Below are 16,460 nucleotides of genomic sequence, written 5' to 3'. Positions count from 1 at the left end.
AAAATGTCTTTTTAAATAATTCTTAAAGTTTATTTATTTTTGAGGGAGACAGAGACAGCGTGAACCGAAAAGGCTCACAGAGAGAGGGAGAGAGAGAGAGCGAGGATCCCAAGCAGGCTGGGCACTGTGAGTACAGAGCCCCATGCGGGGCTCAAAACCATGAAACCATGAGATCATGACCTGAGCCGAAACCAAGAATCGGATGCCTAACTGACTGAGGCCCCAGGCACTCCAGAAATGTCTTAAAATATAATTAGTCCTTTGCTTGCTTTTTTGTTTTTGTTTTTGTTTTTTATTTCAGTGCACACAGCCTAATTCATGTCCTCGGTAGTTTGATATTTTTCCTATCTCTTTTCCTTATTTCCATAAAACGCAGCTTACTCAGTGTTACCATATTAATCTTCCAAAGGGGAAAGTGTATGTTTGGTGGTAAGTGGGAATCAGTGTGGCATTGCAACTGACATCCGTAAACCTAGGTGTCAGGGAGAGCAATCTAGCTCCAGGTTTAAGTCTGCTACATTTTCACTGCAACAGTGATCCAGTTGATTAAACTTTTGCCTTCGTTTCTTCTTTATTAGCAGAAAAGTAATGCTAGTTTATCTCTGCATCAATCAACATCAGACTGCCATAAAAATGAGACGTAACAAATGACATTGATCATCAGTGCTATACCTCATGTAGAGTTATTCCTTACTCATGTGACTCCAGAATAGTAATATTTTAGCGTAGACTAAGAGTGTCTGAAAACCAAACATTTGCTCCAGGCCTGCTATGTGTGTCCTTCGTACTAGTATTCTATTGCTGCTATTACCATTTCGAAAAATGTAGGGGCTTAAAACAACATGAAGTTGTTATCTTACAGTTTTGTGTATCAGCAGTCTAGCACCAGTCTTCCGGGCATAAAACCAAGGTTCTGGTAAGGCTGTGTGTCTCTTTAGTGGGAAAATCTGATTCTTGATCAGATTACTGGCAGAATTCACTTTCTTGTAGTTATAGGACTGAGATCCCTATTTCTTCTTAGCTACACTCCGAGGACCATTGGAAGCCAGACATTAATGGGGAGAATTAGTATACTCTCCCCATGAGGATACAGAGGGAAGAGTGGATATTTGTTAACCAATTATATATTTTATCATACTGTTTGGAATAAAGGGCTCAGTCCCACAATACTGCCCTCACTTCGGATGGTAATCACAAGTCCATGTGGTCAGCTGTGTTTCTTTCTGACCAACCACATATAAATCGAAGGTTGGCATGACCTTTGTCAGGTTCAATTATTTGCTAGAACGGCACACAGAACTAAGGGAAACGACTTACTTGCTAGATTACTAGTTTATCACAAAGGCTATGAATCAACAGTCAGATGAAGAGATACATAGGATTAGGTGTAGAAGGATTCTGAACACGATAGACTCTGTCCCCCACAGAATTTGAGGTTGGCCACTCTCCCAGCACATAGGTGTACCCCTCTTCACCAACTCAGAAGCTCCTCTCCAAAACCTATTCTTTTGGGGTTTTATGGAGGCTTCATTACATCCTCATGGTTGAGCCAACCATTGGCAATTGGGGATTAATTTAAGCCCAGCACCTTCTCCCCTCCCTGAGGTAGGAGAGTGGGGCTGAATGATTCAATTCTCAAACCACAAGGTTGGGTCCTTGGCAATGAGCCACTACCCTATGATTATCTAGGGGCTGTCCAAAAATCATCTCATTAATATAAACTTGGGTGTGGTTGACAGGGGCTTGTCAAGAATACCAAAAGTCACCCATTTCACCTTGATCTCTCAGAAGCTATTTCAAAGATAAAATTGTTTCCATTGATTTGGTCTTACTGGTTGGATAATATATTATTCCATATAGAGACAGGGAGATAATGCAAACCAAATTCCAGAACAGTTCTCAGGATCATTTTTTGCTGCTGGAAATTTTGAAAAGAAGATTAACAATGCAGAAATGGAGTAGGGGTTCCTGCCTGCACCTGGTTGCTCTCCTGGCAAAGAAAAGGATGTTCTTACCCCTTGCTGTAGAACTCAGGTCCCTTAGGCGTTGGGTTCCTTGACTGTGAGACTGCCTGTTGCACATCAGGGATCCATCTGGATTCATCATGTTGCCTCATGGAACAGGGGAATTGAGCACAAATACTCTGATGTGCCTGTTGCTTGCTGTGCTATGACTAATACAGTTTTCATCTCTGACCCCAAAGTCTCTCATCTTAGCATCCATGCAATTGTGGCAGGTTAACGTATTAAAGTGTACAGTTATTTTGGTGAGGGTTCATTGCTTCTAGAATCACTACACATTGTCAAATTTGTGTAAGTAACTTAACATCCCCAGAGCAGACCATATACATAATACACTGTTATAAAATATTAATGTACTTTGTTTTGCAAAATAGTATCTAGGTGACTGAGCACAATGTTGGACTAAGGGTGAGGACCAGAATTCTTGTCCCTACTTTGCCAGTCAGGAGCTATTAGATCTTGAATGAAAGGAATTGTGGTTGATAATCATTGAGTATTTACTATGTGTACGTCACCCTATAGATCATAATAGTCATACATTATACCCAATGCAAAGGTTGGAAACTGAGTGTTAGGCAGTTCTCCCAAGTTATAGGACTAATGGGAAGCAGATTAAAAGAAAAAAAAAATGGATTCAGACAATCTAGCTCCAGAGCTGTACTCTCAACCAATTGTTTTTATTTATTTTTTTATTTTTTTAGAATGCAAAGGTTATTAATGTTGGAAACAGACATACCTGTGTCAATATCTGGGTCTAATTCTATTGTATTTGTGGATCTAAGCCAATTACATAAGCTTCTAACGCTCCTTTCCTACAATGATGGTACACTGAACCTACTATGAAGGGTGTTTATGTGAATTAAACCAGATCATAGAGCTGGTATCCACAGTGTTTGGCATCTTATTGGCTTTCAGTAAATTTTAATGTCCTTCTTTCTCCCAGTGCTTTTGAAATATGCATGTGCCTTCAACTGTTTTATGTTTAACCTTGTAGATCTTTCTTTAAAGTGTTAAGTTTATGCTCTCATTTTGTATAACAGCTTTTTCAAAATGATTTTACATTTCAAAAACTCATTTTTCCTAGTACCTAGTTCGATGATAAAAGTGTAAAAGTCTTATATTACCATACTCTGTGCTTTTTGAAATAACTCTCCAAATAGAGGATTAAATGAAAATTCCCTGACTCTCAGACGTACCTAAAAATAAATGGTAGATGTGGTCATATAATTTAATGTTTGAAAAATGATACTTTCTGCAATAATTTACTTAGGAGGTCAACAAATTCTTAGGAGGTAGTTATTACAACTTTTCATTACTGATGATTATAAATGCTAACTATTTTATAACAGACATATAAAATCCTGACTTCATAATGCTTTTCCCATCAGTTAACAATGTGTTTGTTAATATAAAAAAAAAGCTATAATGCCTTGATGAAAATACTGAATAGTTCATAAAATCTATGCAGCTTGAATTGGTCTCATAATCTGTTTGCAGTTAGGGAACAGAGTGGTTTATGTTATTGCATGTAGTAATACTGATTCTGATCATTTAATTATCAGTTAAGTTTAATCCAAATATTAACTTTGAAAGCTCATACATATTTTAGAACAAAATAAACAAAAAGACACCTCAGGGAATGGTTTATTATATTGATATAATTAAACTGCAGGCTGCCAATTAAGAACACATGTATTATTGTGAATTCCTAAGCTTAAAGACAAAGAAAATTACATAAATTCAAAGAAAATTACCTAACTAAAAATTGAAAGAAAAAAAAACTTTAAAGTGATTTTTATAAGCCTGTTTTTATAATCATATTGTTTCTAAGCAAATGGCATGGTTGACTTTTTTTCCTCTATGGAAAGAATGCTATCTTAGACCATTGCAAGACAAATAATTTAATTAAAGAATTCATTATTAAATAGTAAAATATTCCATTTTAGAATTTTGTGCTAATTTCAATGTGATGATGAGTTATAAATTTGAGAATGTCAAGCACAGAGACTGTTCATCCATTCCTTTTGCATACACTGGAGGCATATCTCAGACACAGACTTCTTTCACAGTCTGCCTAGTCTCACAGAAGTTCTGGAAGGATATAACACAAGTTGAAGTTACACTGTGAGAGGACAGAGAGCCCCATTAGTCTTATTTTTCTTTCCTGATGTTAACTTTCCAAACTATAGCCTTTTTTTTTTTGCCAAGAATCCCAAGATTTAGCACAGAGGATTCCTTTAATGAAATAATTTGACTTGCTTTATCCATTTTTAAAGTTGTCTAAATTGTATTAGTAAATATGTTAATTCTTATCTAAAGAATTTGTTGTGTATTTAATTTTGTCTTCATCTTGTTAAAGTTTAGTTTTCTTACAAATTTGTCTTTTGGGCCTTAGTATCTTTACAATGTAATTTTTTTTGTTAATATTGCACCATGCCCATAGAGACATGGGATTGAAAACTTACCTATCTATTATCTGTAACACCTTTTTAAGTTGTTTAACTTCACTGAGATACAGTTCCTTATAGATCACTTTAAAATGGTTTTTTTTTGTGGTTTGGATTAAATTATTATATGACTATTTGGCATAGTGATTGATAAAGTGAAACTCAACCTAAATGGTGCTTATTTATAGAACTGCATGTTTAGTTGTTTCAATATTTTCAAAAGTAATGGTCTAATTCCTGGTGAAGAGTTGGTGTTTTCTTTAACAATGGATATTTACAGATGCCAGAGGTCATATGATTTGCTCTAACAAAGAGAGAACATCAACAAGAGTTTGTTTGATTGGAGGCTCCAAGCAATCCTGTTGTCAAAATCTTAGATAGATCGTTGTTTTTCATTGGCAGACAGGCTATTCTTACAGTAATAAATTTGAAATATACACCCCTAATCTTTAGAGGATTTTGTGGCAACACTAATCCGTGCCATATCCTCATGGATGCCACTTAGCTTTTTATTTTCCAAGGAAAGGAGAATCACAAAGACTTCTACTTGAACTTCCCCACCACTCAGGCTTTCATGTAGTGTAACAGGAAGAGAACACATCTGTTTAACAAGTTGCTGAATTGTACTTCAGCTGGGCTCCCAGGACTTAGAATATAACCAACGCTGTATTCACATGCCTATGATGCCCTTTGTGAGAGGGACTTGGGATAAAGTTTAAGCACGCTGGATTATTTTCACATGGAATTCATGGCATCTGAACTCAACCCCCAATTCTGGATGTATGCAAGCCTGTAACCAGCAGACTTCAGGTGAGATAAGCGGTTCTTACTACCAGACCCTTTTCTTTTTTTGTCTCAGGCTGTATGTGCTTGTGTTGCATGTATGTGTGTAGGCTTCTAAATGTTTGAATTCTCCTTTGCTTATTCTTTTTTGCAAATTTCAAATAAGCCAGCTCAGAGCATTTTCTCTAGCAAAAAAGGAGAAGCAAGGGTAAGAAGACATGGTCTCCATTTGTCCCCATTTCGAATCTTCCTGTTTGACAACTACAGGTGACTGTGGAACACAGAATGAGAATGACACAGCTTTGTTCTCTAATGAGGATTCTCGCTGGTTTGCCCATCTACCTATGCTATTAATGGTTGTTCAGATTGTAGGTGAGAAAAAAACACATTATTTTTTTTTATATATTCTGTTGCCAAAAATCATTACTTTACTTACTTCCGTTCTATACATGATTTGCATTCCTAAAACAATGTTTTTAACTTCTTTTTCTGATTTATGATTATATGGCTAAAGTTTCATTAAGAAGAGCTGTCACTGAAACCCATTTTACCGTCACTTCAATTGCAACAATTTACACTGATATCTAGAATTTCTCAAGAGTATGATTTTGTGTTTTCTTTGTCAATTGGACACTGAACATTTTGGAAGAGAGGTATTTTTACCACAAAGCTGTGATCAAATTTTTCTCAGATAAGCATTTCTTACATATTTCCATATACAAACACTTTTTTGATCTTATTAAATATTACATAATTTACTCACGTTGATAGATTTTTATTGTTTTATTTTAATTTTTTTAATGTTTACTTATTTTTGAATGCGAGAGAGAGAGAGAGAGCAAGCATGAGTGGGGGAGGAGCAGACAAGAGAGGGAGACAGAATCCGAAGCAGGCTCCAGGCCTGAGCTGTCAGCACAGAGCCCAATGCAGGGCTCGAACTCCCATGAGATCGTGGGAGATCATGTTCTGAACCAATTGTCGGTGGCTTAACCGACTGAGCCACCCAGGGGCCCCTATAGATTTTTAAAATATTCTTTAATGTTTATTTTTGAGAGAGAGACAGAACACGAGCCATGAAGGGGCAGAGAGAGGGAAGCACTGAATCTGAAGCAGGCTCCAGGCTCAGAGCTGTCAGCACAGAGCACTACGCGGGGCCTGAACTCACAGACTGCGAGATCATGACCTGAACAGAAGTCAGATGCTTAACTGACTGAGCCACCCAGGTGATCCACCTCTCATCGATAGATGAAATGAGTTTGATATCAGGGACACCCATGTAATTCTCTCTTTCACATATGGCTAGTTTTCACTACATTTTTATGACCGGAAGTGATTGTGCTTTTGAGGAAATTGAAATTATATTGTGAAAAAAAAACAACATTCTAATCAAAAGACTTGAGCATTAATACATAGTAGACTATGTCACCACCATAAGATACTGGACAAGTTACTGACCCACCTGGATACATTTTTCATGTTCTAAAAGAAGTATAAAATTACCAAGAATTATATTTATGAATTATTTTCTAGAAAATGACTGTGATGCATAGTTATATTAAAAAGTATATACAATCATATATAACCTATGATGACAATTATATTCAGATATACATGATGTATAGATAGAAATGACATTAATATTATTTTATAAATCACCAGTGGTGGTGACATTAAAATGGATATATTTCAATGCGTATATTTCATTTTTATCATATGAAAAATATTCCATTAAAATTGGAAACAAATAGGACAATAGTCATAGTTAATAAGTCAAGATGAAAAGATGCATTCATATACACCTCTATCAGATTTCAATATTGATACAAATATATGCATTACCAGAAGCAAATAAATATTCAATTCAACAGCAGAGAAACTGAATAAAATAAGTTACATACTGTGTCTTACCACAAAAGGTAACCAATTTAAATTGGCAAAAACAAAAACAAAATTAAAGTATATGAAAGTTAGTAATGCATAGTGTTTTCATTTTATTCTATATTTTTGCATATACATTGCAATTTTATACATATGTGAACACAACACAGACACATAGCTGAAGATTATGTTCTTTTGCTTCATTTATAGACAGAGGTGTTGCTTTTAAGTATTCAAATTAACTACAGCGGCAGCTAGGTGGCTCAGTCTGTTGAGCATCTGGCTCTTGATTTAGGCTTAGATCATGATCTTATAGTTAGTGAGATGGAGCACTGCATTGGGCTCAGCGCTGGGCATAGAGCTTGCTTGGGATTCTCTCCCTCTCTCTCTCTGCCCCTCCCCTACTTGTGTGGGTACTCTGTCTCTCTCTCAAAAATACATAAGTAAACATTAAAAAAATAAATTAACTACAAAGGATCTACCAATAAATCACTTTGTTATCCCAGGGAACTGAATAGAGGAGCAACTATGGGGGAGAAGGAGGAGAGGAGGTGGCAAACGGTCAGGTATGATGTTGATGAAGACTGTGAAACAGAACGTACTCTAGATGGTATTAAAAGATGACATCTTCTTTCTCACAAGCATGCCTGTGAAAATTGTACAGTCATTAGTAGTTTGTTCATACATTATTACATTGTTCAGCAAAAAAAAAGTTTTATATTTTTAGTATGTTTTCTTAAATTAAGTAACTGTGTTAGCATATGATACCTACCAAAATTATATCACTATTACTCTCTTTTGGCAGATATAAGTATATCCTCAAAGAAACTTCAAAATGAAAAAGAACAAGTTAAATGTTAAATATCATTTCATTTTAATGGAACCAATATGAGAAAGATGCTATAAAGCTCTAGTCCCTTTAGAACAAGTATCCTAGGGGCGCCTGGGTGGCTCAGTCAGTTAGGCATCTGACTCCGGCTCAGGTCATGATCTCACAGTCCGTGGGTTCGAGGTTCGCGTCGGGCTCTGTGCTGACAGCTCAGAGCCTGGAGCCTGCTTCAGATTCTGTGTCTCCCTCTCTCTCTGACCCTCCCCTGTTCATGCTCTGTCTCTCTCTGTCTCAAAAATAAATAAAACATTAAAAAAATTTTTTAAATAAAAAATAAAAAATAAATAAATAAAACAAGTATCCTAGGATATTTTTTTCATTATTTGAACACATTGACTTGAAGTAACATATAGGTATATAGAAACTGGTTATTGCTTTTAGAGACAAGCAAATAATAATAATTAATAATAATAATAATTTGTGTTTACTCAAATACTTTAGTAATAATTCTTAACTAAGCTAAATTGTCATTTTATATGTACATTTATTTAATTTCTTCTATTAAAATGACTGATTCAATCCATAAGAGATTTTATCATAACTTTATTGATAAACATATGAAATGTCTACATTTAAAGACTTCACTTTTTATTATTATATTTAAGTATACTTGTTTGGATATTGTGAAGGCATATACTTGTCCCCAGTTCACATCTTTCATTTATCAAATGAAAAAAAAAAAAAAGATTGTACTCATGAAATGGTGGTTGAATCAATTTTGAATTAATTATGGAGCCACTGTGAAATGTATAGATAGAACAGGGGCGCTTGGGTGGCTTAGTTGGTTAAGCCTCTAACTTCAGCTCAGGTCACGATCTCGTGGTCCATGAGTTCCAGCCCTGCATCAGCCTCTGTGCTGACAGCTCAGAGCCTGGAGCCTGCTTCTGATTCTGTGTCTCCACCTCTCTCTCTGCCCCTTCCCTGCCTGCACTCTGCCTCTCTGTCTCTCTGTCTCTCTCTCAAAAATAAATACATTTTAAAATAATTAAAAGCTTATTGGGATGAGCACTGGGTGTTGTATGGAAACCAATTTGACAATAAATTATATTAAAAATTAAAAATTAAAAAAATTAAAAATAAATGTCTAAATAGAATAAAACAGTTCTATATTTTTTAAAGAATTTTTCTATTCACTCTCAAGTCTTTAAAACAGCATCCATTAGGCATTAGTTTTTAAACACTTTATCTGCCTATTTGTGTAGCCTGTGAATTACATTTTCTTTATATACTCAAAAAATTAAAGTCTGGTGCCATAGGATCTAAAATTCACCTCACAATAACTTTGAAACAGTGACTGTGACACCCAATAGAATTACTTATTATTTACAATTTTAAGATAGCTGAAGTGAGAATCAAAATTTCAGTGCTGAACTAAGTTACCATATCAAGAATTGCACAACAACTTGACCAAACATTTTTTAAATTTACTTTTAGGTGATAACATTCTCAAGTTTGTTAATAATCCTGAAATATTAGATCTTATCTTTTTATAACTGTCAATTGTGAATAATTTCCCTGGAAGAACTCAATTGTTTAAACAAATTTGAACAAAGCCAGGTAAACCTCAGGTTTAATTTGCATACATTTGTCTAAGTCCTTCAAATTCTGTAGTCATCACACAGTGATAGACTAAATATGAATGTAACTAATTGGTAAAAATCTCTTAATTAACAGAAGTTTTAGTTCAAACAGATGCAAATACAAAGGTCAGTGTGTCCAGCTGGGTGAAAGATTTTAATCCATGATATTGGCAAGAATAAACTGCAAGAGAACGAAAGGCCTATAGATAAATGCGTGGAAGGAGAAGAAAATGTCTGAAAGAATGATTTCCAAGTGTGCTTGGAGTGCACTGAAAAGTTATTTCCATGACAGTGTTAGAATGCAAATGGCATTGCTTTGAAAAAGTGACAGTAAAATCTTAGGAAGACTGAAACAGATTTGTTGGGGTCAAGCTCTGCCCTTGTTAACAGGGTCCAGATTTTTACAGTAAGAAAATTCCTTAAATTAAACTAACAAAAGTTTTTGTACTTAGGCATGTTTGAAATGCATTAATGGATATTCAAACTCTGATCCTTAAGAGGAACAAACTGCATACATTGTGCACATGTACACAAACATAAAACCCATGGAATAAACACATATCACACATAAACGCAGATATCAGCACCTCACCTCACTGATAACCTTCGTGGTATTTAAAGAGGAAGAGATCTTTATTTTTATGTGGAGATAATAGAATAAAATAGAATGTACGCCTAGAACCTGATATTTCCTTCTGTAGATTCTGATGATAAGATATCTTTATTGTTTCTCTAAACTTTACCAACCTAAACTTTGACTTTGGAGAAGAGTGTATGTTACTCATTTGGAGGTTTACATTTTAGAAGCTTTTAAAGTAAAACTTACTTTTTGATTTCGTAGAATAGACGGATCAAGGGGAATAATAGTACTTAAAGAACAGTAACCGTGCAGTCTTAGCTACATGTAAACCTGATTTACATGACAAGATCTTGGCCTTCACACCAATGCAAAAATAGGATGAGCCTTCGTCAAGGTTTTGGGGAGGGTGACTATTTGCAGATGGAAGTAACATGCTTTTTTGTGGCCAGAGAGTAAACTGTGGTAGATTAAAGACGGCCACCAGTGTTTGCTACTCTTCACCAAGCGTTGGAATCAAATTCTACTCATCTTGACTTGGGCTGGCCTGAGTGACTTATTTGACCAATAGGATGGTGTAGAGTGATATATGGGACTTCTGAGGCTAAGTTATAAGATTTGTAGCTTTCACTTAAAACTTTGGAACGCTCTTCCTTAGAACCGCTATCATTCCACTGGAGGAAGCCCACGCCCAAGCAACTCAGTGGAAAGCTCCAGAAGGAAAGCAAAATGAGTCATCTAGCTGATCGTCTGAGCTGAGCCAGTGGTCAAGAAGCAGCATCAATGTGCCATGTGGGAGCCATACTGACAGTAGCTCTTGTAGCCCCACTTGAGCCACCTTGGCTGTCACTATGTGAAATAGAAAAGAGATGCCACCTGAGCATTTCCCAGGTTGCAGATTTGTGGACAGAGTAAATAATTAATGTTGTCTTAAGTTATAACTTTGCCCAAAACAGATAATCAGAAGAGTCATGTATCACACTGCATACACACCTAAATATGCACGGATCCTCATATTCTCTAGCTCCATTATCTTAAGCATTCACCAAATATCCTGCTAATCCTGTCGCCAAACCCTTTCCAGGTCTACTGGCACATTTGCAGATATGTGCATATTCCTACTGAGGGACCAGGAAATTCTGAGAACCCCTCAGGCCCATTATTTACAATCTCAGCTCAGTCGCTGCTATTGTGAGGCATGTGGATCTTTCTAGGACACTGGCAATCTTCCTAGAGGCTATCTTTGGAAGCTAGGCAATAATTTCTGTATTCTGGGATTCCAAAATATAAGTGGATGGTTCTTTTTCTTTTTTTTTTCCCCTTCTCCTCCTTGACTCAAGCACTAAAAATTCCACGCCCACATTTAAGTTCATGTTAAATTTCATCCAATTCTCATTGACTGGAGGAAATTTAATCCTCTTTTCAGATGGTATTTCTTTCTTTACAAAATTCTGCATTATCCTTTTTTCTATATCCTAAATTTCTGTAATTTTTTTTCTCAAAATTCTTAGCTTATATGATTAAAATAATTATTTGATAAAATTAGATCTTGGAATTGAAAGCTCTTTTTAGGTAGAGTTTTTCCTTTATGTATTGTAATGTTCTATTTTAGAACTTAGTATTAAAAAATAGATTCTTTATTTTCAACTATATCATTGTCTACACAGTATTTATAGAGATTCTTAGCTGCTGAATCCAGAGTGGGGACAGTATCATGAGCATAAGGAGCCAAAGGTAAATAAACCTTGATTTTTCACTCAAAATATGTTATTATTATTATTATTATTATTATTATTATTATTATTTTATTAACAGTGCCTACCTTCGCAAATAAGCTTATAATAAAAAGGCTTCATTTTTTTAGCCAAGAAACAATATCTCATTTCAATGCTATCAGCCTAATAATAATTAAGTCCCCACGAATACTTAGCGCCTCAAAATGTTTTATCTATTTAATTCTCACTCTTTTCCCCGAATGTCACCAGCTTTTTTGTACAAGTGCAATTACAGGAAATTGCTCTAGCAGAAAGATTTTGGCAACCACAGTAAACTGATCAATAGTCCATCAGGCTCATGGTGGTGTAAAACTTCAAGGGAATGAGTGAACATATTTGCTATAAATGCTTTCTCACTGGAAATGTTGGCCATTACACAAAATATTTAAACTTCAGTTGTCAAATGAGCAGCAATGGGGGAAAGTTATAAGTAAGGCTAACAGCTTTGATCCCCCAAATCTAAGTATAGCAATATTCACAATGATGTTTGGTGAGAACAAACATTCCTATAGTCTATATATTCCATATACTGCCTCCCTTTAATAATTTTGGTGAAAGGTTCTTGGCCTTAAGAAATAGGAACACTGAACCCTACATGTTCTTCCATAATTTGGGAGGTATTTGATAAATGCCTCTGGAGTTCTTTCAGAGATCATGATTAACTAAGACAAGTAAAATGAAGACCATCTGGAAGATGAGAGCTTATCTCTAGAGAAGTTTTATTTATTTTTAAATTGTTTTCTGATGTTTATTTATTTTTGAGAAAGACAGAATGTAAGCAGAGAAGGGCAGATAGAGAGGGAGACATAGAACCTGTTAGCACAGAGCCTGATGCAGGGCTTGAACTCACGAACCATAAGATCATGACCTGAGCCAAAGTTAGACACTTAACCAACTGAGCCACCCAGGTGGCCCTCTATAAACATTTTAAAGATTTCTTTTGGTTTCCTTCTTTAACTCTCTCCTGACTTACACTAATCCTTATATATTTTATATGCCCTTCAAAATGTCTAATCTCTGGGGTACCTGGGTGGTTCAGTCATTTAAGTGACCAACTCTTGATTTCGGTTCAGTTCATCTCACCATCCTGGGACTGAGCTCTGCTTCAGACACAGGGCTCTGCCCTGGGTGAGCCCTGCTTAAGTTGCTCTCTCTTTCTCTCCCTCTGCCCTTCTCTCTCTCTCTCTCTCTCTCTCTCTCTCTCTCAAAGGAGAGAGAGAGAGAGAGAGAGAGAGAGAGAAAGAAAGAAAGAAGAAAGAAAAGAAAAATATCTAATCTCTTGTACTGATACTGATATAACTAAGCATGATTAATTTCAAAATCTGACATTGCAATGTAAATTATCAATTGGCTGGTATCCCAAGATAAGTTTGGTATGTTCCAAGATAGAACACTGAGTCCCAATGGGGAAGAATAAATAAGGTACAAAATGACATTAGTAGAGTCTAAATCATGTAGGGTTTGAAAGGTCACTATAAGTAGTTTAGATTTTAACCTAAATATAGTCATTGAGGGATTTTTAAGAATTCTCTTTATTAAAAGACAATATAATAAATGAGAATCTATTGTAATAAACATGAGTTTATTATGGTATTTTATGTTAAAATAGCAGACTAAAAGTCATTATCCCCAAATCTACAGAACATGTATATATGGATATAGATTTGCTAAATAATTTAGAGGAGAAAGAATTCCAGTCAAAATGCCAACAATATCAGATTTGTTATGAAATAGAAACACAAGATCTAGCATTTGCAAAGATATAGAACATACAATATTTATGGCATCATTCGTCATGAATAGATTTGTACTCAAAAACAGTGAGAAAAAAAAGTAAAGCAAAAAGTCAGGACCTCATCATGAACAGAGTAATTATTAACAATAGGATTATTATCCTATGTTAGAAGCAAAGAACTTTCAATAATTTTCTCAAGCAATTGGATGTATTACAGTCAACAGCTTTACAATGTTATCCTAGGTGTCTTAGTCTTGGGGTACTTGGAGCTTTGTTTCTTTTGTTGCTCACCTGATGAAAGAAATAATCCTATTTATGTCATTCAAGAAAAAATTTCTAAGTCAGTTTACCAGAAAATACTTCTGTGATGAAATTTGGATCATTTAAATTGTTGAATTTTTTTTTATGTTCATTTATTTTAGAGAGAAACAGCATGCGAGCAGGGGAGGTACAGAGAGAAAGAAACACACACACACAGAATCCAATGCAGGCTCCAGGCTCTGAGCCATCAGCACAGAGCCCGAGGTGGGGCTTGAACCTACGAACCACGATATCATGATCTGAGTTGAAGTCAGATGGTTAACCGACTGAGCCACCCAAGAGCCCAAAACTGTTGAATATTTTTACATACCAAAAAAAAATATGATTTTATTATTTCATAGCAGTAAAACAGATGTTAGGAAACTCATTCTCCTGCCGTCATCCTTCTGTGCTTAAACACTTTTCCAGAAATGAAATTGATGGTCTGATCTACTTTCCCAAAAATTGTGGATTTAAAGATTGGACAATAAAGAAAATTATCTAATTTCAACCTTTATGATTTAACATTTTCCAGTTCACTTTTCTCAATTATTATGGAGTATGAATGGAAAACGACTAGAAGAGATTATTAAAACACAATGCAAAAGGATATTAAAAAATAGCAATTTCGGTTTCAGCTCAGAGACAGAAAACAGGAAAGACGTCCCTCCCCCACTCCCTTACAAGACTGCATATTACAGATTTCTTGTGAGCCCATAAGAAAACTGAGAAACAAGGGCCAGCTGCCATACTAAAATCAAGACCTGAACCTGATACTTCAGTGAGACACCAAAATTGAGCATTTGCTTACTTGGGTGAAAGTGCCAAAGGCCATAAAGCCTGGGGAATGTTCTAGAAAACTGGATAGGAAGGATTGACAAATTGCTAAAGACAGAGTTTGGGCAAGCAGGAGAGTAAAGGGCCAGCATGGGACACAGGTGTAATGAAGTCCCCACCTATTTATTGTACTTTCCTCCAGAAGCCCATCAGGGTCTCAGAAAAATCCTGAAGAGTCAGGAGAAAGCTCACCCCTCCCTCCCCTGACTGCCGACAACCCCCCAGAGTAGTAGAAGCTGGTGGACGGGAAGAACAGTCATCTCTAAAGCCACACAGACGCATTTACCCTATATCCTTAGGCTATTAAATTAAAAAGGCAATACATTTAAATGAAAAGAATTATACATTTTCATAATAAAATGAAATTAGACCCTAATAATTGAAAGATTTCTGGAAAATCTGCAAATATTTAGAAATTTAATATCCACTTAGAAGCAACTATGGGACAAAGAGGAACTCACAGATAAATTTTAAGAAAAACAAAATTTTGAGCTAAATTAAAAGAAAACAATTATTAAAATGTGTAGGATTTCACCAAGGCAGTGATTAAAGGTAATTATTTTTCACTAATGCACATAATAAAAAAAAGAAGAAAGACTTAAAATGAATAACCTGAGCACCGTCTTAGGAGACTGAAGGAAAAAAAAAAATACATATTAAACCTAAAGGCAGCTAAAGGATTACAAAAATAAAAATTAGAGCAGAAAAGAGTAGAATTTAAAATAGGAAAGTAGTAGAGGGAACTGGAGAAGCAAAAGCTGGTTCTTTGAAAATGTAAATAAAATTGATTAAAAACATGAACCACAGGGGCGCCTGGGTGGCTCAGTAGGTTGAGCGTCTGACTGCTGACTTCAGCGCAGGTCATGATCGCAGGGTTCCTGAGATCAAGCCCCATGTCTGGCTCCACCCTGAAAGTGCAGAGCGTACTTGGGATTCTCTCTCTCCCTCTCTCTGTCCCTTCCCCCCACCCCCCACAGGTATGTTCTCTCTGTCCCTCTCAAAAATAAATAAACCTAAAAAAAAGAAAGAAAGAAAGAAAGAAAGAAAGAAAGAAAGAAAGAAAGAGAAAGAAAACATGAACCACAGCACATGTGTCAGAACCCACATAAACATTACTCAAAATTGATCACATACATAAATGGAAAGTGTAGAATTATAACATTGCTTAAAGAAAATACACAATATTTATGCAAACTTAGGTTGAAAATATTAAAAGGCTGGTCTTTATCAAAATTAAATACTTTGCTCTATGAAACTAACTTATATAGAATAAAAAGACAAGCTATAATCTTAGGGAAAAAATTACTGCACACCACATATATAATAAGGAACTTATATCCAGAATATATAAAGAACCATTAAAACAGTAATTTAATTTTTTTTTCAATTTAAAAATGACCAAAAGTATATTGATGACAAGTAAAAAGCTGAGAGAAGCCTTTACATCCTTATTCCTAAGAAAACGCAAATTCCAGTGAGAATAAGATAACAGTACACACTTATTTGAATGGTTAATATGCAAAAGCAAAAACAAAACAAAAGAGCCTACTGATAGGCAAGGATGTGGTGCTTGGAATGCACCACATTGTTCCTGTGGTGCAGGAACAATATGTATCAATTTTAGATGCATTTTTATAA

Source organism: Panthera tigris, chromosome D3, assembly GCF_018350195.1.
Source record: "Panthera tigris isolate Pti1 chromosome D3, P.tigris_Pti1_mat1.1, whole genome shotgun sequence".
NCBI lineage: Eukaryota > Metazoa > Chordata > Mammalia > Carnivora > Felidae > Panthera > Panthera tigris.
This window is presented reverse-complemented; position numbering follows the sequence as displayed.